This window comes from Erpetoichthys calabaricus, chromosome 4 (genome assembly GCF_900747795.2).
Source record: "Erpetoichthys calabaricus chromosome 4, fErpCal1.3, whole genome shotgun sequence".
NCBI classification, from domain to species: domain Eukaryota; kingdom Metazoa; phylum Chordata; class Cladistia; order Polypteriformes; family Polypteridae; genus Erpetoichthys; species Erpetoichthys calabaricus.
Genome location: NC_041397.2, coordinates 315,474,321 through 315,490,139, shown reverse-complemented (window position 1 = coordinate 315,490,139; position 15,819 = coordinate 315,474,321). Strand labels below are relative to the sequence as shown.

Genomic DNA, 15,819 nt, shown 5'->3' with positions numbered 1-15,819 from the left:
CAGCTTTGAGGGTCTTTTGGAGGCCCTTTGGAACTCCAAATCATAACAGATCTCTTCTAGACCCAATGTTCTTCCTACGGTTCCATGAGTTTCCTCTCATTGTCCAAGAAAATTCAGATTAAGTGAATTGACAATGCTAAATTGTGTGTGTTTGGTGTGAGTGTGTGTGCTTACCCTGTGAAGGGCTGGTGCTCTGTCCGGGGTTTGTTCCTGCCTTATGCCCTGTGTTAGCTGGGATAGGAGAACAAACCCTCATGACCCTGGTCTGCGTTAAACAGGTTAGAAAATGACATGACATGACAATTTGCAATGGTACAACAGAGAATGACACAGCATTACAACTGTCAAGGTATGAAATAAATACAAATGATAGATTAGAGATGAATAAAGAAAGTCATTAATTTGTGTGCTATGTATTCAATGATCCATACAGAATAACACATTATATTTATATTTATGTTTTCATATCCTATATAAAAAAGAAAGTTCTTAGTCACCACTGTGGTGATAGAAGGAGGTAAGGCTGACAAATGAGCCCATTTCAGAGTCTGAAGTTCAGTTTTATAAAGCTTTCCTCATCTGTACTTCAGCATACGTTGTCCTTGTTTCCGCTTCTTTCCTTTGCTGACGGATTTCAGAAGTCATCACTTCAGCGTAATGTAGATTGCTCTAGATGAGAAATAAATAAGCTGATTTTATTTACGGCCCAACACATCAATACTCCCCCAGTCAAAGTAAGTACTATCTTTACTAATGAAGCATGACTACAACAAAGACTGCAAAGGTATAAAAACACAATCAGTTAAACAGATATGGTGCGATACTGGGAGAAGACTTCAACTGATGGAGCAATTACGTGCACATTTCAAAAGAATTATTATATTTTCAAATAAACATTACAATCATTCAGAGCTTTCTCATCAAGTAAAAACTGGGCTAGAAGCAGCTCCATGGGATGAGCTTTTACCACACACACACACACACACACACGCACCCAATACACACACACACACACATTTAATGTGATCTGTAAGTGCTACCTGTTCTGAGTGATGTCACACTCCAGTCCCCAGCAATGGATGCTTTGAAAAGATTGGAAGGTGTATGTGAAGGTGTACACAGTGACATCTGGACCAGCTTGCTCCAAGTAGCTTATCAGTGTTGAGCATGTTTTTCATGTAAACCTGTTAAATCTGATTTACAATTGAACGTCAAGGTTTAGTTTACTAATTTCCAATCTGATTCTAGTACGGGTTAGTCATTTATGTCAGCTCAAATCCTAACTACTGTTTGCTGGATAAAGACGAAATTCCATCATTGCCTTCAGAAAGTTTTCACTTTTTCACACTTTGTCCTAAAATCATTTAAACTAAATCATTTTTCCTGCATCAAGCAACACTCAATACCCAAATCCATCCATCCATTTTCCAACCCGCTGAATCCGAACACAGGGTCACGGGGGTCTGCTGGAGCCAATCCCAGTCAACAGGGCAGGGAACCAATCCCGGGCAGGGTGCCAACCCACCGCAGGACACACACAAACACACCAAGCACACACTAGGGCCAATTTTAGAATCACCAATCCACCTAACCTGCATGTCTTTGGACTGTGGGAGGAAACCGGAGCGCCCGGAGGAAACCCACGCAGACACGGGGAGAACATGCAAACTCCACGCAGGGAGGACCCGGGAAGCGAACCCGGGTCTCCTAACTGCGAGGCAGCAGCGCTACCACTGCGCCACCGTGCCGCCCAAAATAACAAAGTGAAAACAGGATTCTAATTTTTTTTTGTAAAAGTGTTCAGACCCTTTACTCAGTACTTAGTTGAAGCACCAAGTCTTCTTGGGTCTGATGTGACAAACTTCACACATCTGGATTAGGAGATTTTCTACCATTCTTCTCTACAGACCCTCTCAAGCTCTATCAGGATAGACAGTGGGCAGCTATTCTCAGGTTTCCGAAGAGATTTTTGAGTGGGTTCAAGTCTGACTGTGTCACTCAAGAACTTTCAAAGAGTTTTACCTAAACCACTTCTCGTGCTTACGGCCATTGTCCTGTTAGAAGACAAATCTTTGGCCCACTCTGATGTCCAGAGCACCATGGAGGAAATTTTCATTAAAGGTATCTCAATTACTACTTTACTAAATGTAGCTCTTTACTACATTCAGCTTTCCCTCAATCCCATTTAGTTTCTCAGTCCCTGCTGTTAAAAAACAAACCCACTCAATGATTCAGCAACCACCATTCTTCACCATTAAAATGGTTTTATGCAGGTGTTGAGCAGTGCCTGATTTCCTACAGACATGATGCTCACCTTGGTTTCATCAGACCAGACAATTTTATTTCTATCAGTGTGAGAAACCTTTAGATGTATTTTGCAAATGTCAAGCAGGTTTCCATGTGTCTTTTACTGAGGATAGTCTTCTGTCTGTCCACTCTGTCATAAAGTCCCAATTGGTGGACCGTTGCAATGATGAATGTCTTTCTCCGCACAGGTTATTTATAACTCAGCTAAAGTCACCATCAGGTTCTTGGACACCCCTCTTACCGAGGATCTTCTCCTGGTTGTACATGTCTCACAAAAGCATATCTAAAGATGTCTTAATGCATGTAAAAGGTGGTGCTACCTACTTGTCAGTGTGCCTTCACCACTGACTCATCTTTTGTAATTGTGTCCAGATGTTGTATTTCACCTTGGACAAATATACAATAACAGGTATGTAAGCCCGTGCTGTAAAAAGTCCGGGGTCCTAGAAACTATTGAAATCGTCAGAAAATAAACTGAAAATGTAGAGATGTCAGGTAATTGAAAGGAACTACTCTAGGCGTCTCTCTCCTCAGAGGATTCATTTTGCAGATGTACTCGCATTGTTTGTGCATTAGTGGCTAAGCGACCATCTTTCTTCTGAGGTTTAGTTTTGCCGACATGCTCGCCTCGCTTGTATATTAGCAGCAGGAGGATAAGTAAAAGGGATACCATTTTGCCGATGCACTCGCCATGCTTCTGTAATAGTGAATAAGCAAGTAACTCTCTCTTCAGATGTTTCATTTTGATTGCCGACGTGCTGGTCTTGTATTTGTTTCCTCGGAGATGAAGCCCTTATCCCGACTCCACCTCTCACTTCTGAGCCGGACAGACACACACACTTCCACGCGTAGACTTTATAAATAAGATAGTAAACACCAATGAATGTTATAAGAAGAGGAAATGCTTGACAATGCAATGCTGGTGAAATGTCAGTCACTTGACAACCATTCAGACATTCAACCTGCTGACACTTGTCATAAATGAGTTAATCAGGGTCAACATCCCATGCCAGTGTGTTGACGTTAACAACATCTGCTCCTGAGGGCAATCACTACAATACTGGAAAATGGAAGAATGAAGTTACAACATACTTTACATAAGGTAATACAAATAAATACCTCATGGGAGTCTTGGTGAGGCTCCTGAAACTTCTTAAATATTCCACAAGATGCACATCTTTTTTGTTTGGCTAAAATAAAAACATGTATATTATATTACTTCAGACAAATTAAATTCCTTTTAATTTTAATTGTTACAAGTCTACCGTATAGGTTCATTGTTGACAAATGTACAGAGTGCAGTGAAATTCTTCCCTTCCTTTACTAATTATTAATGTGGAAGTTGAAATCTTATATAAGAATGAAGGGTTGCAAATGCCCTAATGTCAACATTTTGAATATAATTGACCAGTAAATAGATAAATAGTAATGTCTGAGAAATTCAGGTTTATGGCTTAGGTTCCTTGAAACTAAAAATTTAGTTTTACAATTTCATGAGTGTTCACGTAGTTCCTCACCCCTGTGTTAGCTTTGGACAACTAGGACATATTGCTCACAGCTGCCTCTATCCTCTCCAAGTACCAGTTGAGTTTGGGGAGGTAAACTTGTGCTGTACTTCTGTATCATTTAGAAATGCCACAAAGAGATAACTTTTGTGAAAGCATCCAGGTGGACCTCCCTGGAAGGACTGATAGGCTCTTGGCCAGAGTGGAGTTGGATCCAATTGTCATTGACCGTATTGGAACAGGTGACATACATAATAGTAGTCTGTCAGTTCTGCAATCCACATTTAAAGAGTTAGGAGCTAGGCTGAGGAGCAGAACTGACAAGGTAATCTTTTCTGCCTGTGCCACATGCCAGTCCAAGTAAGATTGAGGAGATTAGAAGGCTTAATGCATGACACAAATCTTGGTATGGGATAGAAGGGTATTGGTTTATGAGGCATTGGGACGAGTTTTGGAACAGATGGGACCTGTTCCACCATAACGGGTTGCATCTGAACTGGAGGGGCACGAAGGTGTTGGGGAGGTGTATGAGTAGGCTAGTCGAGGATTGTTTAAACTAGGCTATGGGGGGACAGAGAGTTTAGGACAGGCCAGGTTTAGAACTATACATGGAGGAACAAACAATGGTGTAGAAATAAAAATGAATAGTAATGTAAATTCTAACCTAACGTTTCAATGAAAAAGTAAAATGAGTAGCACATTAAAAACAGCTTGTCTTAATGCTATAAATATCAAAAATAAAACAAGTGAGTTGAAGTTGTATATAGGTGAGCATAATTACAATATTATAGCAATAATGGAAACCTGGCTAAATAACAAAGATGGGGATGACTAGAACATAGTAAGAACATCTGACTTCATCTGGAAAGCTTTAGGGAAAGAGATCATATTTTAGAAGTGTATTACAGACCACCGAATGCAGACAGAAATTTCAATATACATCTTTTTAGTAATTTTAAAAAGGCAAGTTTACAGGGAGATATTATAGTGATGGGGGACTTTAAATTCCCGAATAATAACTGGGGTATCCTTGAAAATAGCAGAGCACAAGAGAAGGAGTTTTCAGAAGTAATCAGTGACTTTTTTTTACTTTCTCATATACAAAGTATAGGGAAAATATTGGAATTGTCCAAAAAGTCAATTTCGAGATTTTGATGAATCTCGAAGTTTTCGACTTCCCTGAGTCCGAAAATACCATTTTTGGAATTATGTCTACGTGTCTATCTGTGTGTGTATACAAATAAGATAACTTGAGTACGCTTTCACTTAGGTCAACCAAATTTTGAATGTAAGTATTAGGTGCAAAATGTAGATTTCTATCAATTTCCACTAACCAGAAGTGATACTTTACCTGAAACGTTTCCCCACCTCTATGTGTGAGTATGTGAGAAAGTTGAAGGTAGTTCATTCCCGATTTTTAACATGATATGTTAAAGTACCAACGCAGGGTGAAGCTTGTCTAGATTTAGTATTTTGTAATAATTAGGATGGAATTGAGGGTGTCGAGGCGATTGAATCACTATGGTCAAGTGACCATAATATAATACAATTCTCAGTATTTTGTAAGAGTGCGGCTGCAAAGACTAAAACTGTTTAGTGTAACTTTGGTGGTGCAAATTTTGAGCAGATGCAGCAAAGGAGTATGGAAGCTTTTAAGTGTGGAGAAAGTTGAGGAACAGTGGAACAGGTTTAAAAACATTTTACATATAATGCAGGACTGGTACATACCTAAAATTGGACTTAGTAGGAAATTAAACAAATAATGAAAAAATAAGCTGCGAAGGAAAAACAGACAAATAAGACACATAAGACTAATAACTGTGATGTGAATTGCAGGGCATATGAGAACATGAGGGCAACCATTAAGAAGGACATTAGAGAAGCTAAAAAGCACCTAGAGAGGAATATAGCAGATAAGGCAAATGACGACCCAATAATAGTTTTTTCAGTATTTTAGTAGTAAAGGAATAGTCAAGGAGGAGGTGAAGTGCATCAGAAATAGTTAAGAAGAATAAAAAAAAATACAGACAGTGAAATAACGAATGCATGTGGGGAAGTGAGTAACCTCTGAGCGGTAACAGGGACTACTAAGGAGGTACTGAGAGATCTGGAAATTGTAGAGTGTATGCTGTTTAGATTAAATAGGCTGAAATCAAACAAATCACAAGGACCAGGAATAAGTGACCAAGTAGTGTGGTAGACAGTAGGACTTTAGGGACTTTCAAAACTTGACTTGATTATTTTAGAAGGATTAAGTGCATAGGACTGGTGAGCGTTGTTGGGCTGAAGGGCCTGTTCTTGTCTAGAATTCTCTAAAGTTCTAGTACAAAATTAAATGTAGATGCATAAAGGTAAGTAACACAAAAAGTGCCATGAAAAGCAACTCCTCTTTGTCCACTATGTTTAAATATGGTTTAATTCCATGCAGGGTGACCAATCAGAGTATGAGGCATTGTAATGAACAGTATCCAATCAGGGATGGGCTGTGTAATGAGCACAAACAAATCAAAATGTTATTAGGACTGCATTTTAAAAAGTCTATATATTCATCTTTTCAGCGCCAAGGCAGCGTTTTCAGAAGTTTACTTCTCTGGAGAGCGCTTTCAAGAGTCTCTTCTTTTGGGGGTTAAAAATGCTAGGTTGGTGTAGATGAAAGGTGTAAATGGAAACTAACATCTGTGTTTTTAAATCAAACTATAGCAATGTGGACTTAACCAGAGGTACTCCTATACTTGGCTCTTTAACAGAATTTAGGAAACAGGAGAAGGTATAGGGTAAATCAAAAAAGTAAAGGCAATTTGAAAATTACAACAGATAGAAGCTGACACAATACAACATGTTTGTAATGGCTTATGGGTAGTTTGAACACCTATGGTGCAGCACTCTACTGTTAGTCTAACTGAAGCCAAGGTGAAAATGAACATGGACACACCCCGGTAATATTCTACCATTGCTGAACAATGCACCATTGTGATATTACTTTGGGCAGAAGGAGTGAAACCTACTGAAATTTACTGAAGGATGTTGGCTCAGTATGGGAGTGAAAACAGCAATGAAAAGTTTATGAATGGGCAGAAATGTTTAAAGCAGGAAAACAAGTGTAACTGATAAAGCTCGATCATCAATAAGCCCACAAGTGCACATCAACATGGCGAATGCCTTCATAAGAGAAGGTCAATGGATTACGTTGTCCACTGTTTCTGCACATTTGGATGTGTATGATGACTTAGGGTACCATAAAGTTAGCACAAGATGAATACCCAAGCAGCTTACTGATCTGCACAAGCCAACATCCTTCAGTGAATTTCAGCAGGTTTCACTCCTTCTGCTCAAAGTAATATCACAATGGTGCATTGTTCAACAATGGTACAATTTTACCGGGGTGTGTCCATGTTCATTTTCACCTTGGCTTCAGTTAGACTAACAGTAGAGTGCTGCACCATAGGTGTTCAAACTACCCATAAGCCATTACAAACATGTTGTATTGTGTCAGCTTGTGCAGATCAGTAAGCTTCTTGGGTATTCATCTTGTGCTAACTTTATGGTACCCTAAGTCATCATACACATCCAAATGTGCAGAAACAGTGGACAACGTAATCCATTGACCTTCTCTGATGAAGGCATTCACCTTGTGTGCTCAGTGATGATCGAGCTTTATCAGTTACACTTGTTTTCCTGCTTTAAACATTTCTGCCCATTTATAAACTTTTCATTGCTGTTTTCACTTCCATACTGAGCCAACATCCTTCAATGAATTTCAGCAGGTTTCACTTCCTCTACTCACTACAGTGCATTGTTCAACAATGGTGCAATTCCACAGTGGACCATCCATGTTCATTTCATCTTGGCTTCAACTAGACTAATGACAGAGTGCTGCGCGTGTGCATGTTTGAACTACCCATAAGCCATGTATGTATTGTGTTGCATCAGTTTCTATCTATTGCGGATACTGCATAGTTTTCAGTTTGCCTTTTATTATGAAATGTTTTTACTGGGTATATCTTGCTAAAAACATGGATCAGTTTTGTAAAGGTTGTTGAAATTACCCCATTTTTATGGATTGATCACATTGTATCCCTGTAATGAAGTTTTGTTTGAAAAAACATGCTGCCAGAAAGTAAGAATGACTATCAGTATATTTTTGTCAGTAGTAAGTGCACTGTATGACGTCTTGAAATTGCTGTGCTGTGAAAGATCAATTCTGCCATCAGTTAGCAAAAGCATTGACTGATTTTTTCAGAACAAAGAGCATGTTCTCTTTTTAAATTTCAGAACTGAGTAATACTACATTCCCTAAAGTAAAAAAAAAAAAGTAAAATATCTTCCACTGATTTTAATTTGACTTGATTTTTATTTCCTGAGCCTCCCACTGGCTGGGTTTTTGATTTCCTCTTCTCCCTTCCTGTCTGACTACATCTTTGGACTCTGACATTTACTAGTATACAGTGTAATGCCTATAAAAAGTCTTCACCCCTTAGAAGTTTTCTTATTTTCATGTTATACGACACTGTATAATAGCAGACTTAATTTGGCTTTTTTGACATTAATCAACAGAAAAAGGCTTCAATGCCAAAGTGAAAGCAGGTCTCTGAAAATGTGGTGCCAATTATATAAAACACAAAATAATTGATGGCATAATTATTCTACATATTCAAGTGAGTATTTAGTAGATGGCAGCCATGAGTGCCTTATGTCTGAGTTTACTGGTCTCTCTGTATCAGCTCTGCCGTTTTTCCCCATTCTTCTTTGAAAAGCTGCTCAAGCTCTATCAATTCACAGTGATCACAAGTGAATTACCATTATCTATGCCAACCCAAATTTTCCATTGGACTGAGATCTCGACTCTGATTTGTCAGCTCCAGGACATTCCCATTGTTGTTTTGAAGCCATTCCTGTGGAGCTTTGGCTTTATTCTTGGGTTTGTTGTCTTCAGCCAAGGTGCAGGTTTCCTGCAGTCTCCATCTATCTTTCCTCCACAATTTCTTCATATTTTATTGTAATCATTCTCCTCTTGCAAGCCTTCCAGGGACAGCTGCAAAGAAGCATCACAGCCTGATGCTGCCTCAGCTATGTTTCACGGTGGAGTTGATGTGCTTTTGATAACTGTGCAATGACCACAAAGCTCCAATTTTGGTTTCACCAGACCACATAATCTTCTTCCAGCTGACTTAAGAGTATCCCACGTGCCTCCTGACAGGATGTCTTGTGTACCTTTTCTTTTTGTCACTCTTCCATAAAGCTGTGACTGGTGATGCTCCTGGGCACAATTGTTGTCTGCTCTTTCTCCCCAATGTCATCCACTGACTTGTGACTCTTTCAGAGTTCTCAGAGGTCTCCTGGCAGCCTCCCTCAATTGTCTACTTCAGTTTTTATGGATGGCCTGCTCTAGCAGATTTCCAGCTCTGTCATACTCTTTCCATTTCTTCATGACTGATTTAACTGGATATTTAATCACTTGGAGATTTTCTTATCTCCATTCTGTGACTTCTGGTTTTCATGGAGTTGCTTGTTGTTTTTTTTAATTTTTATTTTGTAGGTCAGGCCACCATATTGACTCACTTCAAGTTTACCCTTCAGGCACAATCACGTGAAACCACAGACAGGTGATCTCCATTGAACTAATGATGGGACTTATAAAGTCATTGGGCTGCCCCAGTGATGTGTCATTTTGAAGGGGATGAACACTTGCTGTTGGAAATGTCCTACCAGTCCATAGTAGCCAGTGTGGTGTTCTATGCTGTGGTATCCTGGTAATGCAAATTGAGCTCAAAAGAAGCACAATGTCTGAACAAACGTTATCACAGGGCGAACCCTGGACACACAGAAATTTGTTGTGGAAAAGAGGATAGGGGAAAAAAATGAATGCTATTTTAAAAAATCACCTCTCTTTGAGCACTTTGTCACTACAGTGTGCTAAGAAGCATCTCTGGGGATCTTTTTTGCCCATTGTTATCAGGCAAGTCAATGCTTCCTCCCAATGCACTAAGTTCATTTTGAAACATCTGCACAATATATATTTATTATTGAATGATTGATTATTTGTCCTTTGAGTCTTTATCCTTGTTTTTATGTTCCTGTTGCTGTATGCATCTGAATATCCCCTTGGGAATCTAATCTTATGAGGTCAATGAATGTGTGTTTTATATTTGCAATTCATTTACACCACTCGTCTGTTTTCACTTTGGCATTAAAGAGTCTTTTTTTGTTGATCAGTTTCAAAAAAGACAAATTAAATCCACTGGGATTTAATATTGTGCAATGATAAAACTGAAAACTACAATGGGGTGAATACTTTTTATGGGCACTGTAGCTATTACAAATTTAAAAACTGTCCATAGTTAACAGAAATTTAGGATATAGCTAGTTCTGTTAGTGACTTTCCTCTTTTATTTATTTACATATTCTCCTTATAATTGTAATTCTGTTCTGTTGCTTCTTCTAAATCACCTTGAGCAACATCTATTTGTATGAAAATGTACTATAGAAATAAGTTTTGTTGCTGTTATTTTTGTCTTAAATGAACATAAATCATGTAGCTGTACACTCATTTTTGGTATACTTACCTAACCATAAAAGTAATAAAAGGTTGACAAGTAGTGACAAACCAAGGAAAATGTACAGAAGGAAATCAGTCCCTTTTGCACCACCTGTGAATGAAGGAAATTTGCCTTCAGTATGAAAAAAATAATAATTTTCATAATTTATTCCTTCTGCTTTTCCTTTTTTTCATTTTAATAACAGTACATAATAGAAAAGAGGCTGTTTAAGTATATGACATTGTCAGATTTGACTTTCAGGATCTTTCATTCTTGTCCATCGTGCCCCATGAAGCTGGAAGACCACAGTCTCTTCAAATCAGCTCAGTCTGCTCAACTGAAACTAAATGTCACAGAGGTGGTGAGATGAGAAAGATAAACATGAAACTTAACACAACATAAGGGTTTTGCTAGAACTACTGCAGAAGCATCTGTAAATATCTAAGCTCTGATTGTCAATAGCATTTTTGCTCAACTGAGAAAGAGTGTGGCCTTTATTTTAGATATATTACAGCTGAGACTACTGCTAGTGTATTATTGCTTTCATATTTATCAAAATCAACTTACAAAAGTGGTGAAGGAGTCTTTAACATGTTGCAGGAATCGATTGGTTTGGTCCGTTTATAGGAGATGGACGTCTGAAGCAGAGCTCCGCTAGCAGCGGCTTTATTTTCCCACGTATTTCATATTATTTAGAGGTATCCTGTATTTAACCCGACCAAGGAACTTCCACTACAATATACAAGCATACAAGCATGAGTAACAAGAAGAAAAGTCAGAAAGAACCAGAAAAGAAACTTAAAGCTGCATCGAAGTCCGGACAGACTTCCGGCCTGAGTGCAGGTGTAAGGTATGGCATCACGGAGACTGACCTGGAACAGGCAGAAGAGTGCGCAGAATTCCTGGGGCCCCGCTCCATTGTATCGTCTCCAGTCGAGAGTGAAAATGGGAGCGAAGGCGCAAGTGATACAGGTCGCGAGGGATCGCCGATTACTGAGGATCATTCGAGACTAGAAAGGGCTCTGCAGGACGTGCTCTCATCTACTCATCGCGAGCCTGTAACAGGAGCTGCATTTTCACTTGCGGAGCACGAAAGCAGAAGCGAACTGTCCGAACTGAAAGAGATGATCGCTACACAGATAGCTACACAGATAGCTACACAGAAAGAGATGAACACTACACTGGCCACTGCCATGGTTACGGCCATGAATGAGCTTAAGAAAGATAACACAAATGATCTTAAGAAGGTGGCCACTGAGCTCAAGAAGGATAACAAAGATAAGGAAACGCGTCTATTTGAACGTTTCGACGTGAACTTTAAAGGCATGTTGGAGAAATTAGTGGAACACATTGAAGAAACTAACTCCAAACTGAAAAGGCTTGATGATCATATTAATGACGTTTCAGACCAGCTGGAAGACGTTAAGCAGGGACTCACGGCTCGAGTGGAAACAGCGGAACAAATGGCATCTAACGCCGATGAAAAAGCCACAGCTGCGAACTCGGAATACAAAAAACTTGGAGACAGACTTGCAGCCCTGGAGGATGGGTGCAGAAGAAATAATATAAGAATTGAGGGTATACCTGAGAAACGAGAAAGCTCAAGCCCAGTGAAATTTGCAGTAGAATTACTGTCTAAAATAATTGGAGATGACTTTAAACTCGACAATGAGATAGCCACGGCTTATCGCACAAAGATACCAAGCGCCTTTAAATCTAGGTCTTTTATTGTCCGCTTCGAACGACTAAGATGTAAGCTTGATGTGATGGCACTTCTCAGACACAAGCAAGAGATTATATTCGAAAATAATCTTATTCGTATTTTTCCCGACTTCTCACCATCAACAGCTGCAAAACGCAGATCCTACAACGACATTAAAAGGATGCTACGGGAAGCCGATATCAAATACAGCCTCTTGTATCCTGCCAAACTGAAAGTGGAAGTTCAAGACGGACATTATATTTTCTTCAGCAAAGAAGAAGCTGAAAAAGAATTAAAGAAGCTGTTTCCGACACTTTTTTTTGAAAGTTAATTAAAATTAAAGAGCCGTATTCTATCAAGGCACGGGAAAGACCGATGATCTGATCGCTGGATCCATGTTTAAAGAGACTGGTATTATAATTATACATCTCTTATTCTCTTTTTTTAAAATTTTTTTTATATCTGGACTTTATATGTTATATGTTTATGTTTTAATCAGAGTTATAGAGCTATAGACGTGAGTGTGAAAATGTGGAAGTGATTAAAGTAGGATTCGTTTTATTTATTTATTTTTTTATTTCTTTTCCTTTTTTTTTTTATTTTTTTTATTTTATTTTTTTTTAATTTATTTATTTATTTATTTTTTTTATTTTACTATACCTTAAAGTAGACTGTTTAACTTCATACCCTTGGTTTAATGCTTGTTCTACTATTTATACAATTACCATTATACTATTACAGTATGAATTACCAGGTTTATCCTGGACTAGTTTTTAAAATCACTCCCAGGGTTGTTTTTTTTTTTTTTTTTTTTTTTAACCTTAATATCTTAACTTAAAAGCGCTGAAGATTATTTCAAGATTAAATATTGTTAATGAGAACATTTTCGGCAGATAGTATTAAGGATTTAACTGTAAAAGATATCTCTGTTTTAATTCTGTAACGCCGCTGCAGGGTGGGGTTTGTTTTGTTTTGGACGTGCTCTGTCTCTTCGTATGTCAGAGGACTGGAACATCGCGAAGTGGGGTCTAGCCTCATGTGGGGAGGCAAAATGGGGGGGTGGGGGGATAAAGGGGGGAGAGAAGGAGAGCAGGTTATATCTAATCTATTCTTATAATCCTTATAATTATAAATATCAATGCAGCAACAGGCTAACATGCAACAACTCCTGGGGAATCTTGAAACTAAGATTAAAACTGCCATATTACCAATTAAAACTATAAAATGACATTAAAAACTCAGAATCAATGTCTCCATGATGGGACAGTTAACTTTGTGAGCTGGAATGTTAAAGGCCTGAATCACGAATTAAAGAGAAAGAAAGTATGCTCTAACCTAACAGGCTTAAACGCTAAAATAGTATTTTTACAGGAGACCCACTTACTAACAAAGGATCAGTTCAGATTACAAAAAGACTGGACTGGCCAAATGTTCCATTCTAGCTTTATAAAGAAAACTAGAGGGGTGGGAATTCTCATACATAGAACAGTTCCTTTTGTAGCATCAGAGGTAGTGTCGGACCCTGAAGGGAGATATGTGATGGTCATGGGCAACTTATATAACAGTAAAATGATTTTGATAAATGTTTATGCACCCAATGTTGATGATAAGGAATTCATGCAAAATCTATTTGCATCCATTCCCAGTGTGAACACTCATAAAATTATAATGGCTGGGGACTTTAATTGTGTTTTAAATCCACTCTTAGATAGGACTCCTGTGACAGGGGGGACGACATCTAATACTGCAAAGATAATTACACAGTTTTTAAAGGATCACAACTTATCAGACCCCTGGAGGTTTCTTAACCCAAACTCAAGAACATATTCGTTCTACTCACCAGTGCATTATAGCTACTCAAGAATTGATTATTTTTTTATAGATAATAATTTCCTGCCTACAATTAAATTATGCAAATATGACACAATTGTTATCTCTGACCATGCCCCTCTAGTCTTGGAGCTAAAATCAATAAGCCCCTCGTACTCACCTCGCAGATGGCGTCTTAACCCTCTTTTATTGGCAGACGAGAACTGCACAGAATTTATATCCAAACAAATCAGCTTCTTCCTAGAGACAAACATGTCTACAGAGGTTTCTGCAGGAACACTCTGGGAAACTCTAAAGGCCTTCCTAAGAGGCCAGATTATTTCATATCTTTCCCATAGAAATAAATTAGAAACCAAGAAAGTGTCAGAGCTAAGAAATGAAATTACTAGAATAGATGAAGAACAAGCCAGGCGTCCAAGTGAAGCTCTTCACAGGAAAAGGCAGGCCTTGCATACAGAACTTAACATCTTAACAACTAAAGAAACTGAACAACTTATTTATAAGTCTAGACAGCATTACTATGAACACGGAGAAAAAGCTAATAAGCTTTTAGCTCAACAAATTCATAAACAAGAAGTTCACAATGCAATACCAGTAATCACCAACAAGAATGGAGAAGAAATCATCGACCATAATAAAATAATGCACACATTTAGAGATTACTATAAGTCTTTATATTCCACTGAGCCCAAAGAAGACAACACGCAATCTAATGCATTTCTGGATAATTCACAAATACCACAAATAGATGCTTTAAGTGCTGAGGAACTGGATAAACCTCTAACGCTAACAGAATTACTAGATGCTATAAAGTCACTACAAAGCGGGAAATCATCAGGCCCTGATGGTTACCCCGTAGAGTTTTATAAGAAATTCTCCACTCAGCTAGCTCCACTCTTATTGGTAACATTTACAGAAGCTAAAGACCACCAAATACTACCTCAAACATTTCGACAAGCATTAATCACCGTCTTTCCTAAACAAAATAAGGACTTGTTACAATGTGCATCATATAGACCAATTTCACTCCTGAATAATGATGTTAAGATACTCTCAAAAATCCTAGCTAGAAGGATGGAGAAAGTGCTGCCCTCGGTAATATCACAAGATCAAACTGGATTTATTAAAGGCCGACATCTATCTTCAAATCTCCGACGCTTGTTTAATGTTATATATTCACCAGCAAAATCAAACACCCCAGAGATATTACTATCATTAGACGCAGAAAAGGCATTTGACATGATCGAATGGAATTACCTTTTCACTGCATTGGAGAAATTTGGGTTTGGCCCGAATATTTGTGCTTGGATTAAACTACTGTATACCAGTCCAGAAGCTTCAGTTTGTATTAATAAAATTTGCTCAGACTACTTTAAACTAGAACGTGGTACCAGACAAGGATGTCCCTTGTCGCCACTGTTGTTTGCAATCGCTATTGAACCACTGGCGGTTCACTGCCGAAATTCTCATCAGATAAAGGGGATTGTCAGAGAAGGACTAGAACAGAAAATTTCTCTATATGCAGATGATATGGTCTTATATATATCGGACCCAGAAAACACTGTCCCTGCTGTTTTAACAGCACTAACAGAATTTCAAAAGATATCTGGTCTTAGAATTAATCTGAATAAAAGTATACTCTTTCCAGTGAACTCACAAGCATATAATATTAAATTAGACACCCTACCTTTTACCATAGCAGATCAGTTTAAATACCTAGGGGTAAATATCACAAGTAAACATAAAGCTCTTTATCAACAAAATTTTGGCTTCTGTATGGAAAAAATTAAGCAAGACTTGCATAGATGGTCAACCCTTCATCTCACTCTAGCCGGAAGAATTAACATTGTTAAGATGAATATCCTTCCTAAACTTCTCTTTTTATTTCAAAACATTTCAATATATATCAATAAATCGTTTTTTAAACAGTTAGATTCAA

The 15,819-nt window shown here is 38.2% G+C and overlaps 1 long non-coding RNA gene across 1 annotated transcript; it reads right to left on the bottom strand.

Annotated features, from left to right (window-relative positions):
• Positions 1–297: 297 nt before the first annotated feature.
• LOC114641139 (uncharacterized) lies at positions 298–10,484 on the bottom strand. Its single transcript, XR_003714268.2, has 3 exons — positions 10,376–10,484; positions 3,427–3,497; positions 298–669 (listed from the first exon to the last, which is right to left on the bottom strand). It is a non-coding gene; the product is annotated as an uncharacterized LOC114641139 (long non-coding RNA).
• Between the last annotated feature and the right edge of the window lie 5,335 nt (positions 10,485–15,819).